Source organism: Dipodomys spectabilis, unplaced genomic scaffold (genome assembly GCF_019054845.1).
Source record: "Dipodomys spectabilis isolate Male_0828 unplaced genomic scaffold, ASM1905484v1 ptg000069l, whole genome shotgun sequence".
Lineage (NCBI taxonomy): Eukaryota > Metazoa > Chordata > Mammalia > Rodentia > Heteromyidae > Dipodomys > Dipodomys spectabilis.
The window spans coordinates 11,563,091-11,582,379 of NW_024870746.1; the positions used below are offsets into that span (position 1 = coordinate 11,563,091).

General features: G+C 36.3%; 1 protein-coding gene across 5 annotated transcripts in view; it reads right to left on the bottom strand.

The window, feature by feature from the left end:
* Disp1 (dispatched RND transporter family member 1) overlaps positions 1-19,289 on the bottom strand; it is a 110,303-nt gene that overhangs the window by 62,313 nt on the left and 28,701 nt on the right. The window contains exon 1 of one of the 5 annotated variants that reach the window (XM_042681855.1): positions 3,551-3,675. The exons of 3 other annotated variants lie outside the window; for them this stretch is intronic. The gene's annotated coding sequence lies outside the window, so the exon portion shown is untranslated. Of the gene's footprint in view, positions 1-3,545; positions 3,676-19,289 lie in introns of those variants that run through there. One more of the 5 variants, XM_042681852.1, reaches the window with a different exon arrangement.

Consider the following 19,289-nt stretch of genomic DNA (forward strand, 5'->3'; position numbering starts at 1 on the left):
CAGATCACAAGCATATCTAAAGACACCACATGATGTTTAAATACTTCACACATCCCTAACCCCAACATTTAGCAGCTCAAGGGATGAGGAAAATTAAATAATAATAATAAAAATACCTTCTCCTCCCACATATTGTGAGGCTAAAGAATGTGAGAGAATGTTTTAAATGCCTTTCATTAAACCGAAAACTGAGATCAATCACCATGAATCACTTCAAAGTCATTTGATTTAAATAGGGATGTGTTTTGTTTTAATACCACACTTAGAATTATCTAAACTTTTCCCACAAATGTTAAGCATTTGATATCAGGCCTCACTCCCTGCTGTTTTGTGAACTTTGAAAGGTAGCAAATCAAACTTCCTAGAGCAGAGCAGCTTCTCAAATGGGTTCTTCCCTGCAGAGTCCAGCAAATATGATCTCTCAAGGGTATCCTGCAGTCCACTGAGCAACCTGGGAAACATCACTAAAGGTATTTGTATGAATCGCCATTAAAGACATCTTTTTATTTAAGGACTCTGAGAGTTGCTTTAAGCTTAGAAAATCATTTAATTTTAAAGGCTTTCTTCCATTTGATTGGCAAACTAACTTTTAGTAAAAGCCTGGATATAATTTTCATAAATGTTTCTATTCTTTATTGTTAGAAATGCTCCTGAATGCTGTTTTATGCTTTCTTGTATCAGATGGACTGTAATTGCAGCTAGAATGAGTTGACATGGGATTCTGTTTGCTTATAAAGGAAATTAAATTATATTTTTCAATTTAATAGATAAATATCTTTATTTCATAATGATATAAGAAATAGTACTATTTATAATAGCCAAGTTATAGATGCAGCCAAGGTGCTCATCAATAGATGAATAAAGAAAGTTGGTACTCAATGAAGTTTTATTTAGCTATAAAGAAGAATGAAATCATGTCATTTGCAGGAAAATGGATGGACCTGGAAATCATCATGGTAAAATAAGCCAGACTTTGACAAAATAGCATATGTATTCTCTCATATGCGGAATCTATCTTTAAGGGGGGGAGAGGGGGAGGCAAACCAGGCACCATTGGTTCATGCCTGTAATCCTAGCTACTCAGGAAGCTGAGATCTGAGGACTGCAGTTCAAAAATAGCCTGTGAAGGAAAGTCCATGAAAACCTTATCTCCAGTTAATTACCAAAAAAGCAGAAAGTAGAGGTGTGCCTCAAGTGGTAGAGTGCTAGCCTTGAGTGAAAAAGTTCAGGGACAGTGCACAGGTCCTGAGTTCAAGACTGGCACAAAAAATAAAGGGGGGAAGATGAGGGGAGGCAAGAGGGGAGGAGAGGAGAGATGAAGGAAGGGCAAGAGAGGGCAGCAGAGGGGAGGGAAAAGGAAAGGAGATGAGTGAGAGGCGGAGGGGAGACTGGGGGAAGGGAGAAGGGAACTATCTGAGAGGACTAAGGGTCCAGTGAAAAGGGGACTAGAGAGGATAATGGGAGATAAATACGATCAAAGTACATTTATGTACATGATGTATACAAATATAAGCACGTATAAATATACACATGTATGAAATGTCATGAAATAACTTATTTTACACAGTTCACAAATATTAACACAAAAGCGGGAGAGATTTTAAAAAGATGCACCTACTATATGCTTTGTGAATAATTTTGTAATCTAAATGTGTCCATCTCTAATGCATGGGTCCATTTAACAGCATTTAAAAGGACAGAAAAGAAATTTAGAAGGAGAGAACAAAGACCCTCTATTTCCCAAAGCTAGCTTGTCTGATTTAGTTATTTCGCTTTGTCATTTTTTCCTCAAAAGGCTGAGCAGCTCGTCTTGATATTAAACAACTCAGTTTGTTTCTATATTAAGATGTAATCACAAAATGCAAGTTCTACAAAAAATCAGAAAATGTTCATATAATCATATATGTCAAGGCATAGCCATCATCCACACTGAGTTTTAAAAAACATGCAGTGAGGATGCACGGTTCTAATCTCAAAGCAGTTACAATTGAAGGTAAAGAATCGAGGTATAGTGAACACTGAAAAGCAGATATCGAAAGAACTGCCAAAAAAGGGTCAATTGGTTCAATAAAGCAGGTGAGATTAGGGTTAAAGGCTGGATGAACCAATTTTTAAAGACACATCATTTTTTTAGACTAAGGCAAGGTTATCACGTAATTTCTGAATTGCACTGGAGGACAGTCATTTCAGGTACTTAAACATTATATATGTTTATAATCAATGTAAATAGTTGATGTTCACAATTTTAATTCTCATGTCTGTGAAATATACTATATAAACATGGGAAGATGGACACTGAAACAAAAGTTCCAAATACATTATCTCAAGAAGAAATTCCAATATTCAATATTTTGACAATGAAACATTCAAAAATAGTTGATTGGAGAAACAAAAGTAAAAAATAAAATAATGCAAAATGCCATCTTTAACATTTTAAAAAGCAGAAATGTGTCAGCATACTTTAAAATCAAGGGAAGTAGCAAGCCTACTAGCAAGATACTTACTAGTTTAGAGCTTATTTACATAGTTTAGTGATATCCTAGCCATCAAAGGGAGCTGGAGCTGTCTTAATTATAAATATTATGATCTAAAATAATCCTCTACTGGATAAAAAGGCATATTTCATTTTTCTTTCAACAAGAATACTTATTTTCTGAAGAAAAGTTTCAGCAAGTTATAAAACGTTCTCTATTTCTTATGCTGTCATCCAAAAAAGGCATTTCTGGTCAGCCAGGATGAAACTATTCAGTTTTCACTAATTTTTTTTCTGTTTAATCTTCTTAGTCTTACATTTTATTACCATATGTAAAAATATTTCATAGACTAATGCAGTCTGAATTTTTCTATTTGTCATTTATTAATTGCCCATTCTCACTTTAAACAAAAGCCAGCAGAGTAAATGTATTCTGATTTGGGCTTTCTGTAATAAGCATAATTATAATGTAGCTATTATTTAATGTTAACAATTTAAACTACATAGAATGCATGAAATATTTAGTCAACTACAGCTCAAGGGGGTGCACAAGTTGTAGGTTTGAAATGAATGCCGATAAGATTTAAACCTGCTGTTGAATCTTAGTTTGCCAATAGGTATCTCACCAAACTTTTCTCTTTATAGGTTCAAAAATAACAATTTACTGTTTTCTTAAAGTATTTATTTTGCAAAAGTGATTCCTATGATTTCATACCTATGCTCCTATCAACTAGTCGTGGTAGAAGCACTTATTTTCAAATTTTTCTGATTTAGTTAGTGATTAAACAACAATCTCAAAGTATGAAACAACAGGTCCTACTTTAAATCTCAAATTTCCTTCCAACTTCACAAAGAAAACACATTTTCATAAACATACCTTACTGTGGCAGGCTATAAACTCAAATAAGCTTTGTAAGATTTTCATGTATGCTGTTCAAAGTTTACTTTGGGGGGAAAAACACAAATGAGCTGGAATTTTAACTACTACCTTAGAAACTAAGTTTAGTTTTAAAAAATAAATTGTTTCAAAGTAGCCGAAGCAAACATAGCGAAGCAAGAATAAAAATATTACCTTACTGTTAAAAGAAGAAACTTCTCTGGTTCAGTTTGGTTTACAAAGATCTGCAGCTTCACAGCCACCACTGGCTGCAGGAACAGGGAGCCACAGAAAGCAAGAGTTGGCAGGAGCAGCTAGGGGCAGAGCAAACTGAGAGCCAGGAGGGACGGAATGACAAGCACATGCAGATTGCTTTGAATTAGGCATGTTAGGGGCTGGAACTTGTGTTGTTTGCTCTCCTATAGGACAGGAGTTTTTTTCCTACTTAACCCCTGGGGGCAAGTTAATAATGGTAACAGCTGGCATACAGAGAAGCCTGATCAGAGCAGGAGGTCAGCAAGCCAGGATATGAAGGTGACATGTAATTTCTAGCCTTTTCCTGCTTCTACAGGGAAATTGCAACAAGGACTGTTTTTAGTTATAATGTCCTTTGATCTTTCAGATTTAAAGTTACTTAGTAGATTAAAGCCATGTTGGCTGATATTATTTGCTTGCTTAGCCTAATATAAGTGTTACCAATTCAGTTTTCTGACACATAGGGTTAGAACACTTAAACTAACACAAATAAACACCATTTTGTGTTTATTTCTAAGTTCCGGAGATTCTTGTGCTCTTTCAAAAATGGCTCTTGCTTTTAAGACAGAAACTTCATAGTTTCGAAAGAGGCAGTCTTCATTTTTAAAAAGAAATGCCTGAGTCAAAGCTATGTTTTCCTTCATTTTTCCTAACTACAAAGTTTTTTCTTAAAAGAAAATAGCTTTGACACTGCCTTTCATAAAGGAATGATCCTGATACTATTACTTCAAATTCTACATAAACACCTTGCAAATATCTACAAATACTTCAAATGTAAAAATGACAAGCAATAATTTATTCAACCTTTGAAGTCTAACCTTTCATATTATAGAAAGGAATAAACAATCTTTCTAATAGGGCATACTGATTAGTTAATTATGAGAGTTCAAAAAACTCTCAAGAACAAAGGAAAAATAAACTTGGACTTCATTAAAATAAAAAAAAATGTTTTGTACAAAGAACATTATCAGAAAAGTGAAAAAACTTCATACAATGGGAGAAATTATTTTCAGATAATGTATATAATATAGATATTGTTCAGATGTGTTGTTTTTTTTTTAAAGCTTCCTACCCCTCAATGAAAAGACAATCTAATTCAAAAATAGCAAAGTTTCTGAACAGACAGTTCTCCAAAGACTATAGCCAATACTAATCATTACTAGTTTAAGGAAACACAAATGAAAACCACAATGAGATACCAGTTGTCATCCTCAAAGACAGCCATAAAATGCAGAAAATAGCAAGGACTGACAAGGGCATGGAGAAATTAGAACGCTTACACTCTTGTTGGTGTAAATGTAAAACACCATGTGGCTACTGGGAAAAACAGTTTCAAAGTTAACAAGAACCACACATAGAATTACCACATGGCACAACAATGCCACTAAGGTACAGTTGATCCTCATTTGTGGATTCTGTACTTGCAAATTTGTCTCCACACAATAATTTATTTGTAACCCCCAAAAGAATCCCTGTGGTGTTTTCAGTTACTCAAACATTCTGGTGCACAGAGGGGTGACTTGTGGATGTGCATGCTCCTAATTTAAGGTCCAACAAGAAGACAATGTCTGGCTGTCATATTACAAAAAAGTGTCCCTTAGTATATTTAGTGCCATTTTTGTGCTTTCTGGTGGCGATTTCACTGCTTAAAATGGTCTACATATGTAGGGCTAAAGTGCTGCCTAGTGTTTCTAAATGAAAGAAGCAAGAAGGTGTGCCTTTCAGAGACAAATACATATGCACTTTTGTAACTTTGTTCTGACATGAGTTTTAGTGTTACCACTACATCCAATACTTTACAATCTTTATATTTTTAGCAAAGTTAACAATTCATACATTGAACCAGTTTATTTAAATACTTTAGATCCATGAAGAAATACATATTATTATTTCATTTTTTAAAAAAGCATGTTTTTTATCCAGTCACTTCAATATGTCTCCTAAACACATTATTCAAGTGAAAATAGGGGTGCTAGTGACATTCCAAAGTTCTAACATTCTCTGAAATAAATCTCTTTTTTTCTAACATTCTCTGAAAATAATCTCTTTTTTTTCTAGTATCACGGGGGCTTGAACTCAGTTTCATGCTCCCTCTGCTTGTTCATTTAGTGCTCCACCATTTGAGCCATGTCTCTTTTTGTTGCTAGTCATTTTGAAAATGTAATTTCATCAACTTTACTTCCCTGCTGGCTTCAAATCTCAATCCTTAAAATCTGTTTCCTCTGTAGCAAGGAATATAGGAGTAAGCCACTGGCACCTGGCTGAGCCACCAAACCTAATCTATTTTTCGGAAATCATATACTGTAGTTGTCTCTCTTAATTATTAATAAGAGTAAAGAGCCTGGAAGAAGGAGAAAGGGACACAGGTCAGCAGGAAAAGTATACTTAGTTCTTTTAAAAAGTAAAGAAAAAAAAATAGCTGTTCTCTAACATACTCTCTCTCCCAACTGAACCTAGTCCAGAATCTAATTCCAGATTTTCTTATCCTTATTAACACTTAGACATTCTTTCTTTTTAGTACTCAATGCTAAAACTCAAATACATTAGTAAACTGTTGCCTAATGTAAACAGAAGACCAATGCTGCAGCAAGATTTTTTTTCTTTCAGAATGGCCAACAGTTTAGCAATTTGAAAGAAAAATTCACTGAAACTAACCATAGGTCAGTTCTACACACAATATTCCATATTGTATTTTAACACTTCTGGAATAGATTGTTAGATGTATTCTACTGAAGACTCAGAAACACACCTTGTTGTTAAGCATAGTCCAATATAGGCAATCAGTGAAGACCTGGCAGTCCAGTCTCAGCTCTACCATTCACTGGCTATCAAACCTCCATCTATTTACTTAGTCCAATACCCAAAGTTAAAACATTACAAAAGATGATCTGAGAGATTCTGAATTCAGTTTTTGTGAATTTGGAATTGCCATAAATAGATAAAAATAAATCCCAGGATTTTTGTTGTTGTTGTTTTGGTTTAGTTTTGTCCTGGGTATGGGACTTGAGCTCACGACATGAGCACTGTCCCACGAAATTTTTTTTTTTCTCGAGGCTAGTGCTCTACCACTTCAGCCACAGCTCTACTTCTGGCTTTCCTGTTGCTTAACTAGAGATAAGAGTCACATGGACTTTCCTGCCTGGGCTGACTTCAAATTGCAATTCTCAGGTTTTAGCCTCCTGAGTAGATAAGATTTTTATAGGCATGACCCACCGGAGCCCAGCTTAAATCCTAGTTTTACTATTTAAATTTAGATTATTTAAGAAAAGACTGTATAGTGAAAATTAAGTCAATCAAATTTGGAGCAAATGATCAGATTGCAAGTAAGGTGGAGGAAAACCAAAACAAGCATGTTTGTTGCTGCATTCCTTCCCATGAATTTGGAAATATACTCCAGTTTATATTCTAATCTCACCTGAGAAATGACATTTCTTAATCTCATGGCTTCTTTCATGTTCCATTTCCTATTGGAAATTCTATTTCCAAACTTACAAATATTGCAAATGCAAAATTTGTGGCCTTACTTCTCTTTTATGATCTCATATCTAAGGAGTTTGGTCTGCACTGTCCAGCTTGAGAGGCTATCCATGCCCTTCCCCATTTTTATTTGCTGGGCACTGATTTCCTTTCAAAGAACTGTCCCAAAGTTGCTTTTCCCTTGACCTTAACTCTCTCCCCACTCCTACCCCGCAAGGCTGAGGCTGACACTGAAGGAAGCACAAACAAATGCATACTAAAACAAATGCACACGCCTGCCTCCCCAGGGCTCTCCATGATGCTGTGATTCATCTCATCTGCAGATTCTCCACTAGAAATCCTCAATCAATCAATCCATGGTCCTACCTGAAACCTAGCAAATAATGAAATGAGTTTTACAGGAAAAAGGCAACTATTGGATCATGAGCTTTTTTTCAACATTTATCATCTCTATCTCAAAGTTATTCTTTTTTTGGGGGGAGGGGGCGTCCAGTCATGGGGCCTGAAGTTTGGGCCTGGGCGCTGTCCCTCAGCTCTTCAGCTCAAGGCTAGCACTCTACCACTTGAGCCACAGCACCACTTCCGGCTTTTTTCTTTTCGCTTATGTGGTGCTGAGGAATCGAACCAGGGCCTCAGGCATCCAAGGCAAGCGCTCTACCACTGAGCCACCTTCCCAGCCCCCCCTCAAAGTTATTCTTGAACCAGTCCCCCCCCAAAGTTATTCTTGAACCAGTCCCTTGACCATCAAAATGTTTGACCTTCTTTCCTAAATGAACTAGTTACACACCAGATCTTTGCTGTCCACTTAGGTAGCCACAAACCAAGTGCAGCTATTCAATTTTAAATTAATTTATATTAAATGGAGTTAGAATTTTAGTGCCCCAGATGCATGAGCACCACATTTCAAGTTCTCAATGGCCACAGGTGGCTTGTTGCTATAGTACAAAAGAGTACAGGTAGCATTTCTATCACCACACAGATTTACTAGACAGCACTTTAGTTTTTTCCTGCCAAGTCTCTTTACTCTGTCTTATTCTCCCTCCACAAGTTCACCTTTTTCTTCTTTCTGTGCCAACTCCTTCAAAAGTTCTTACAAAAATTGTTTGTTGTCCTCTAGCCTAAAAATAATTTCCTTGCTTGGCCTGCTTATTCAGATTAGTCTAGCTTTTCCTTTCCCTCCACTACCAGCAATACCAAGCCTCATCCCAGCTCATTCCTTTACTTCCTACAATCTTACTCCCCCATCTAATAAAACTGTTCCTTCAGAAATGAAATTGAATGTTTTTTTCTCAATACTTATTTCCTTTACATATCTTCATTTCTGAATCCTTCAGGTAATATTCTTTCTCCTTACTCAATTTCCATTATTCTAACATTCTCTACCTTGTTAACCTCCATTCCATTATTCTTAATTCTCTTATACTAAACCTTGAGCAATATCCAGTAGTACTTTTTTTCCTTTCCTGTGTATATCATCACAGTCAACTTCTATTTAAAGTTCCATTGGGCAAGTACTGCTTGTGTGTCCTAATGGCATTTCAAACTCAATGATGTAAAATATACATTGTCATCATCAAGCAACTGCTGTACTGTTTCTATTGCTTTCCACTATCTCAGTCACTTAAACCTCCCATTTTCATTTCAATATTGAACACTTGATTTATACTATTATCTTGAACTAGGGAAGGAGTTGTGTTGGCCTTTAGGTACTTGTTTAATTCCATTTATTCAATCTTAAATCTCAACCATCAACCTAGCCATTCTATATTCTCTGCCACCTTCTTAGTTTAATTGTCCTCTGAATAATTACAACAAAGTACATTTCCAATCTAATCAACATAAAACTTCTTGATTCATCATCAGAAGATAGAGCTAATTAAGCTGCTTTTCCAGACCAAAAAAACCACCAATGTCTCTCCTATGCCTACCATGTAAAATTTGATCATTTTAGTAGTTGTCTTTCCCATTCCACTCAGTACTCTAGCCAACACTTGGCTTTACTTCTTGGCTTGGAGATGGAGGTTGTCACTGGGGTAACTCAGTGTTACAGTACTTATTTAACATGCAGGAGGCCCTGGATTCAATTCCTCAGCATTGAAGCAGGAGATATGGGACATAGCTGACAGAATCTGCTTTTTTCCAAATAAACTTACACATACATTCTCAGTGTGTGTGCTATTCTTTCATCCAGCAATGGCCTTTTATTACATTTCCAACTTTCCATAACCCCTTTCTGTATAGCACATAAAAAATAACACATCCTCCATGAAATCTTCCCTGATTATCAGAAATAAATTCTCCATCCTATAAGTCATAGGCTAGTATTTCTTTTTTTTAGTACAGGATTCATGCTGAGGGCCTTGCATTTGCTAGTCAGGTGCTCTGCCACTTCAGTCATGCCTCCAGTCATTTTTGTTTAAGGTATTTTTCCAATGTATAGAATTTATGCCCAGGTCATCCTGGACTGTGATCCTTTTATTTATGCTTGCTATGTAATTGGAATGACAGATACACATTACCACACCCAGCTTTATTGGTTGAGATGGTGGTCTCACAAACTTTTTGATTAGGCTGGTTTCAAACCTAGATCCTACCAATCTCATCCTCCTAAGTAGTTAGAATTTGTTGGTGTGGCCACCACTACATCCTGCCATGACTGTTTTGTCTTTATCACAGTTATTTGGATATTCATTAATGTACACTTAGAGGCACAGACTGTATTATTACCTTTATACCTTTTGGGAAGGTATATAATGCACATTATAGCGTGTGCTAGGTCCAACATTGATCCTTTACAAATATTTATTGAATAAAAATTTGTTACTATTAACTATTCTTTGTTAAGTGGAACAAATGCAATATGGAAGTGTAATCTGCAAAATAAAATTCAATATACAAAATCCTATTTCCTGTTGACTAATATAGTCAGGAGAGACCATTTCCACATATAGGAAAGAAACAGCCAGGATTCAGTATATTTTAAGCATGATTATGATATGTTGCACTGTTGTCTTTTTTAAAGTCTGGAAGTTAAACAAGTATTGAATATTAAGGAATGACAGCAGCTGGCTATCTACCTTTTCTCCAAAAGAGTACTGTTCAAGTTTATTCTTGGGAAGATTTTAACACTTCATTTTGTGTCATAAATTTTATTTATTTATTACCAGTCCTGAGGCTTGAACTCTGAGCCTAGGTGCTATCCCTGAGTCTTTTTGCTCAAGGCTAACACTCTATCACTTGAGCCACAGCATCACTTCCAGCTTCTTCTGTACTTTAATTGGAGATAAGAGTCTCACAGACTTTCCTGCCCAGGCTGGCTTCAAATTGCAATTCTCAGATTTCAGCCTCCTGCGCAGCTGAGATTACAGGTGTCAGCCATGGCAGCCAGTCATTTGCATAGTTTTTGAGATAGGACTTTCCTTGACATTAGCAGAATATTTTCTGTGCATGTGATAGCCCTAAGGCTTGAACTCCTTGCCTGGACACTGTCCCTGAGTTTTGTTTTTTGTTTTTTTTTGCTCAAAGCTAGTACTGTACCACCTTAGCCACAACTCCACTTCTGGCTTTTTGGTGGTTAACTAAAAAAGATAAGAGACTGACAGACTTTCCTTACAGGCTGACTTCGAACCATGATCCTCAGATCTCAGCTGCCTGAGTAACTAGGATTACAGGCATAGGAACCAGTGTCCAGTAAGAAATACTTTTAAATAACAAAACTAATCTATCTTTCCCATTTAGTGAGTCATTACAATTAAACTGTTTCCTTAATTGCCAATTTATCTTACTGCAATCAGTCTGACTTCTCTGATTAAGTGTCTTAGAAATAAGTAAACCTAGCCAGGTGCCGGTGGCTCATGCATATAATCCTAGCTATTAAGGAGGCTGAGATTTGGGGATCACGGTTCAAAGCCAGCCCAGGCAGGAAAGTCCGTGAGACCCTTATCTACAATAAATCACCAGAAAACCAGAAGTGGCACTGTGGCTCAAGTGACAGAGCACTAGCTAGCCTTGAGCTGAGAAGATGAGGGACAGCACAGAGGCCCAGAGTTCAAGCCCCACAAACAACAAAAAAAGAAATAGAAAAAGAAAAAAGAAGTAAGTAAATCTAGAATTTCTTACTTTTTGTTTCTTATAGTCTTTTCTCGAATTGAGTAAAAGCTAGGAAACTACACACTGTCAATAATTTTTGAAAAGTATTTTGGTTATCCAGATTAACATTTACTTAATACTAATTTTATTTTATTTTTGCTGGTCCTGGGGCTTGAACTCAGGGCCTCAGCACTGTCCCTGAGCCTCTTTGTACTTCAAGGCTAGCACTCTACTACTTGAGCCACAGTGCCACTTCCATCTTTTTCTGAGTAGTTTATTGGCAGTAAGAGTCTCATGGACTTTTCTGCCCAGGCTGGCTTTGAACTTAGATCCTAAGATCTCAGCCTCCTGAATAGCTAGGATTACAGATATAAGCTGTTGACACCTGGCTATTAAAAATTTTAGTAGAGGTTAAAAACTTTGGCACATATTTTAAAGAGAAAAAGGAGATCAGTAGATTTTTGGAAGTAGTCTTTCATTTTTCTATAAAAGAAAATGAAAATTTAATGCAAACAAATAAGTGAAAATATTATACAATACACTTTAACCTAGCAAAAAGTAATACTGCAAAAAACCTTTTTAAATGTGAAAAATATCTGAAACAGGACAGTTTTTCATAGGTTTCACACTGGAATTCAGCTGATCATTTGTTTTTAATGAGACATTTTGTCTCACACAAAGCATAGTGTTAACTTTTAGAGGACAGAAGGCTCAGATCTGATAGTTTTATATTAAATATAAGCTGAAGCATTTCAGCCCTAACAAAATTACAATGTTGTAGATAAATCATCTATGAATATAATCTTGTAATGCATGAGGGTTTAAAAACAAAGCAAAATGTATTCATGGGCTCTGGAGACCTTCCAAAATATTTTTAGTGTGCAATATAGGATTTCAAAACACAATGTCTTACTTTTACAATAAAACTCTTGGCAGGAGATCTGTTTTTAAAATGAAGACCACTATATCATGACTCTAATCTAATTAGAAAAGTCTTTTATTGGTTTCAGTTGTATCTTTTTACCAAACTCTAAAGTGAATCTAAATGAATAAAGTATGTGGTTATTAAGAGGTGGTAGAACTATTAAACTGAAATTTTCTGTAGTTAGACTTTTTAGAGATATTTAGGGAGAAAACTACATTCATCTTCCTTATGTCATGAAATAACAATACAAATAAGTTAATTTTCCAAATGTTAGACTTTACTGGAAAATAAGTCACTTGGACACAAGCAGCTGTCACTTAGATTTATAATTACTACAATACATCATATTCTGATATAAAATGAAGTTGTATGGAAAAGAGTAAATAGAATTCAAAGCTCCTCCTATTTATATTACTTGTGGCAAGAACCTCAACTTACCCGAACACTAAGACAGAAGACATGAGAGTTAGGCATTTCACAAATGTAGGGGGAGTTCTCTCCTGTGTTGAAAATACATGTGTTACTCAGAAATTTAAACAGTTCAAAAATTGTAAGTCATGCCACGTCTGGCTTCATAAATGTGTTTAAATGATATAACATTCTGTGAGATGACTTGGAAAAGATAAGAATTAAGGTAATAACAAAAGAGAAAAGAGTAAAGACATTTATATAAGAATTTAGGAATATGTAAAAACAATAGAATATATTTTACTCATACCTTTTAAAAATTCTTTAAAAATCTTAATCTAACCCAATAGTGTGCTTAGGTTTAGAATTCCTGAGGCCTAGCTGAAAGAATACATTTATAAATAGGGTACATTAGAAACTAGGTCCTAGAAGATAAAGGAATCTTGATGTACTTAAGGGTACAGTATCAATAAAGTTAGCAAATACCAAAGCAAGAGCACTAAAATGGAGCTGGATGTGATGGAACACAGCTTTCGTATAAGCCACCTGGGAGAGTAGGTGGGGGCATTACTTGAGGCCAGGAGCTTGAGGCTAGCCCAAGCAACACAGCGAGACCTCCATCTCAAAACCTAAAACATCAAAGATAAACAAAAGAAAGTGAAAGAAAACTCATCACAATAATTGTTATGCTAAGCCCAGCGCCAGTGGCTCATGCCTGTAATCCTAGCTACTCAGGAGGCTGAGATCTGAGGATCACGGTTCAAAGTCAGCCCTAGCAGGTAAGTCCTTGAGACTCTTATCTCCAATTAACCACCACAAAACCAGAAGTGGTGCTGTAACTCAAGTGGTAGAGCACATGCCTTGACCTGAAGAGCTCAGGACAGCATCCAGGTCCAGAGTTCAAGCCCCACGACCAACAAACATTGTTGTGCTTTACAGTAAGGCTCTTCAAGACCAAGACATGTTTGGCATATTCACCAAAAACTTGGTAAGAGCATTGGCAAGTTCTAGTTGACCATAGTTATCCACAGTGCACATGTGTTTAAGGCAAAGGTTACCTGTGGTGCTAATATAATTTGAAATATTGACACAATGGTCTACCTAGTAATAAAGCGCTATATTGCTGCCTTTTAGTTGCAACTGTGATTTTAAACTGTCAAGCAAAAATGAATCTCCAGAACAGAGACCAGTCAAATGTCCAGTTCCAGTGTTGAGACAAGATATCTATCTTTATGCTCCTAAATATGCTGGGATGCACATCGCTACCTTTTGGCATCTCCAAATGCTCACAATGCTATAAACAGGACTACATAGAACCAGTGTAAGTCATCTGAGGGACTATTAACTTTAAACATCTTTGGAGAAGAAAAATCCACTAATTTCTTAGCCTATTCCAGATGCAACTCAAAGAACCTAAGATTGCAATACTTTTGATGAAAATGTAGGAGGAACACATTTAGCATGACTTTAAACACTCTCTTATAACAAAGCTTACAACCTATAATGGACATTATGATTCTTTAATCACAAAACAATTACAACAAAAATAATCATACACAATATTACCTTCAATAAAGTACTTTATTTACTAGTAGACCATTGTATCCAGTTTTCAAATTATATTAGCACCACAAAGATAACCTTTGCCTTAAACATATGTGCACACACATGCATGCACACACAAGAAACAAGTATCACAATGTTGTTAGTGATATTCAGTATTTACATTTTTCAGAGATCTGTCATCTGACAGATTCAGTATTTACATTCTTCAGAGATCTGTCATCTGACAGTGTTACAATACAAGAGAACAAAATATGAAAATGAAGATGAAGAGCTGCAAAAATGAAACTAGTAAGCTCTTTGTTTTGTTCCTAAGTTAAGGTATCTGCCTTACTGAGTCACCAACTGTAATAGCTTTCTGGAATATCTCAGTCACTGACCAAGAATCCCTAAATAGAAACTTTACTTAATATCCTCAAGTCATATTTCCTTATGCATTACACAGTCAACACAGCCCTCAAACACTGCATATTTGATATACACTCCACCTTCCATCCCTATGGGATATGAGGCAATTCAGTGTTCTTTATTTCCTCTGCCAAGTGTGATGCCATGGCTGTACACGTCCACACCCTGTTGGCTTTGCAAGGAGTCAAATCCAGCAAAGATTAAGCTCAGGTCCCCTGTGTAAGAACAAATGGAACTGTCACAAATCTTAAAATAATCCTGGTCTAATATAATGATAAAGTGTACCTTTTCCTAATCTCTGATTATATTTACTGTGTTAGTCAGCAAGTATAATCCATTACTATAATAAATACTTAAGATAATCAATTTATTTTGACTCACAATTTCGTAAGTTTCCGTGCATGGCTGATTGACGCTGTTACTACTTTTCAATCTTAACACACCCTAGTGATAATTACATAGGAAAACTACAGATCTCGTAGTCAGGGAGCAAAAGAGTGAAAAAAGAACAGGAATGAGGTTTAATTTTATTTCAAGGGTACCTGCTCAATGCCCTGAAGGCATCTATCTTACTAGGCCCCACTTCTTAAAAGTTCTACCACTTCCCAATAGAACTAAACTGAGGAACAAGCCTTCAACACACGGACCTGTGAGGGACATATGATATCCCAGTTACTGTTAGCCAATAGCTATTACTAATACTAGTACACTAACAAAAGCCACTGTGGACAACTACAGCTGAACTCAAACTTTAGGAAGCTAGGAGTACTTTGCTATGATCTTAGCATTTTCATATCTTTTGACACTCAGTTAAAAACTAAGTTTTGCAGGATCTTTCATCACATTCCTGGGAAAGGTGGGCTGATATTCAAGATTAACGATATTTGCAGCATCTGTTCTTTCAGTGATAAACAGCTGTGCCTTTTTGTAGAAGGTAACTGAAAAGAAGAGGAAGAGAGAAGAGTGAACCAGAGGTGAGATCCTGGTGCCCATATTATCCTGTTTGTAAAAACAAAGTTCCTTGAGCTGTTCCAGAGAAAACATACAGCGCAGATTAATAACAATGTATAGACTTCACAGGTCAAGAAAAGAATTTTTTCTCCTAACATGGAAGCATTAAAGAAATATCCCTTTGGCATAATATGTTTTCAAAAGCAATTAAATTTTAGATAATAAAATACATTTATTTCTGGATTTCTGGATTCTGGTAATGCTTTTTTTTAAAGTTTTGATCAATTTGTTACATTCAGGTCATGATTTTTAATTTTTTTTTAATTAATAAGTTTTTTTATTGTGAAAATACCATACAGAGGGGTTACAATTACATGAGCAAAGTAATGAGTACATTTCTTATCAAGCATTGTTGCCTCCTCCTTAGTTTCCCCTCACAATCCCTGCCTTCCCATCTACCCTCCCCGTCCTCCTACCCCCCCCTCCTCCCCCCTGCCAAAGTTGTAAAGTTTGTTTTCTGACATAGCGTCTTGTACATCTCATTGTTGCAATGGGTCCACCTGTATCCCTATTTAAACAATTTGTTTTTTCCCTTCCCCTCCCCAAATTATATCAACATCAAATACAGTGAAAACAGGGGTTATACTGTGGGGGAGGGACATACAAAGCAACAACAAAAAAAAATATCCCTTATTTGATTTTTAATTTTTTTTTTTGGTCAGTTTTGGGGGCTGAACTCTGGGCCTGGGTGCTGTCCTTCAGCATTTCAGCTCAAGGCTAGTGCCCTATCACTGGAGCCACAGCACCACTTCTGTCTTTTTTCTGCTTATGTGATGCTGAGGAATTGAACCCAGGGCCTCATGTACGCGAGGCAAGCACTCTACCAATGAGCCAACTTCCCAGCCCGAAGCAATGTATTTTAAAAGTTCAACTGAGCATGTGCACAAGTCTTCCTGCAAGAGTGTTTCATTTTTCAAATGTTCCTTTTTTTTTTTTGCCAGTTCTGTGGCTTAAACTCTGGGTCTGGGCACTGTCTCTGAGTTTTTGTGCTCAAAGCTAGTGCTCCACCACTAGAGCCACAGCTCCACTTCCATATTTCTGTGGTTAATTAGAGATAAGAGTGTCATGGGCTTGCTTCAAACAGCAGTCCTCCATACTCAGCCTCCTGAATAGCTATGGTTACAGGCATAAGCCACTGGCACCCAGCTTCAAATGTTCCTTTTAAAAACTTAAAATAACCGGGCACCGGTGGCTCATGCCTGTAATCCTAGCTACTCAGGAGGCTGAGATATGAGGATCAAGGTTCAAAGCCAGCCGAGGCAGGAATGTCATGAGACTCTTATCTCCAATTAACCACCAGAAAACCAGAAGTGGCACTGTGGCTCAAGTGATAGAGCACTGGCCTTGAGCTGAAGAGCACAGGGACAGCACCCAGGTCCAGGAAAAAAAAAAATAAAACACCTTAAAGTAAGTTATCTCCATTTGATATAAAGTATGTCAAATAAAGGGGTTAGGACTGGGAAGGTGGCTCAGTGGTAAAGTGCTTGTCTTGTATGCATGAGGCCCTGGGTTCGATTCCTCAGCACCACATAAGCAGAAAAAGCCGGAAGTGGCGCTATGGCTCAAGTGGTAGAGCACTAGCCTTGAGCTGAAGAGCTGAGGGACAGCACCAGGCTCAGTGTTCAGCCCCCACAACCAACAAAAATAAATAAATAAATCAAATAAAGGGGTTGAGTTACAAATCAATACAGAAACAAGGACTGTTTGAACCTCAAATTTTCTAAAGTTATCTCAAATATAAATGCTAACCAGATGCCCGTTCCTTCATTCATTCTATTCTTCCCTCACTTTATTCTTCCCTTTCCACTTCTCTCCCTCTCTTCATCTCTCTTCATTCCTTCTTCCCTCTCTCTTTCCCTCCTCTTCTTCCTTCCTTACATATTAGGCAAGTATTTTAACACTGAGCTAAATTCCCAGCCTACCATTCTTTTTAAAACCTTACTCCTTTTCTGAATGTTTAATAATAATAACTTGAAACTCCCTGCAAGGCAGAAAGAAAGAGTAAATGGAAAGTAAAATATATCCATGAAGGATGACATCTTGCTCAGCAAATGAAATAACGACTACAAAGGTAATATAATTCAAGTAATTTAAATACTTCAGGAAACAGCTCCTTTTTCAAATAAACTCTAACTTGGAGTTTATATTTGGAGAACATAGTCTAACAACACCTTACCTCTATAGTGAAACATGTAACTTAATATGTTGATATATAAAAGCTATTCCCATCAATAAAAACGAAGCTTAAATCATTAGTTTACTTGTTTTATTCTTTAATATTCTATAAAGCAATTCATTCTTAATTTTATATTTCAATTCTACCTATTTCCTAGGAAAACCTTCTAAGAAAATACAGATGACTACCAAGTAACAACCAGAAGAGTTGGGACCCTTCTTCTTATATCAAATAAATTTTCATTTAGTAAATTCCAGTCATTATTGCTCTATTCCTAGACTTCAAAGTACAATCCATTTTCCAAAATATAGAATATCTTAGTTTTATCCTGTTACAATATTGAGTCATGCAGATTGAGAATCATGCAAATGGTTCCACATCCCAGGATTACATCCCTGCATATGGTAACTATGCTGTATCCTCACTTCCACCACTATATAACCTGCCAATATTCAGACATGAAGGCATGCCTCTCTCACACTGCTATTTTTCTAGCTCACATTCTTTAGTGAAACCTCAAGTAACCAAATAAGTTCAACAAAAGTTTACTGAAGCTTAAGAATATACTGTGATTGGCTTTTGATTTGCTATCTAATAATCCCTGAGAATAAATTAAAAGTTAAGGAACACCTTGATTAATGCATAGTCGACACACATAATTAACCTAGTCTAAGAAACAGTCCAACATATGAGGAAACTAGGCACCAATAATAGACTAATGAGAAAATAAAGTAATCATAAGCATATGCTAAAGGGAATATTGGAAATAAAAAAGAGCCATCAAGGCCAACACTGTATGATATACATACCAAATAATTGGGAAGAAAAAAAAAACAGAGCAAAAATTAGGGCAATCTCAGGTAAAAGTAGGAAATTGAGAAAGACAAAATGTAACACTGAAAAGACACATGTCAGAAGAAAAGTAATTTATGATGTAATTTAATATTGACTAATACTCTAACTTCTAAAATAATTTATTGGTAGAAAAAATATAAATGGGAAAAAACTGCAACATGACACATAACTACAGATTAAGTGCTAAAATAAGGTTTAAGCCCTCTTGGCTAAGCATGGCAGTACATGCCTGCAATACAAGTACTCAAGAAGCTAAGACAAGGAGGATGTTTGAGGCCAGCCTGAGCTATCTATATGAGACCCTGTCTCAACAAAGGAGGAAGAAAAGGAGAAAGAGGAGGAGAGAGAAGAACCACAGTAGGCAATACAGCTTTAACTTTTTTGGTAGTCATACTTTCTACCTGAGATAACATTTCTTCTTGCTGAATGCTTCTTCTATTTCTTTTAGGGAGATTAAATAACTGATAAACACACTTTGCTATCTATTTAGAAATATCTTAACTTTGCTCGTTTTCAAATACTAATTTAAAAGGTGATATTACAGATATTACACAGCACTACCAGAAAACAAACTCTGTTTCCGGTCTCTCTGCTGCTTTTTATCCTATATTTTTCCCTTAGTTCACATCACATGAAGCCCTAGGAAGAGCTGATAACTTTTCTTTTCTTCTCCTTATTTTTCTTCCCTTAGCTTTTTTTGCTCAAGGCTATAGCTCTACCACTTGAGCCACAGTGCCACATCATTTTCCCACAAGCAGAAATGGATTTGTAG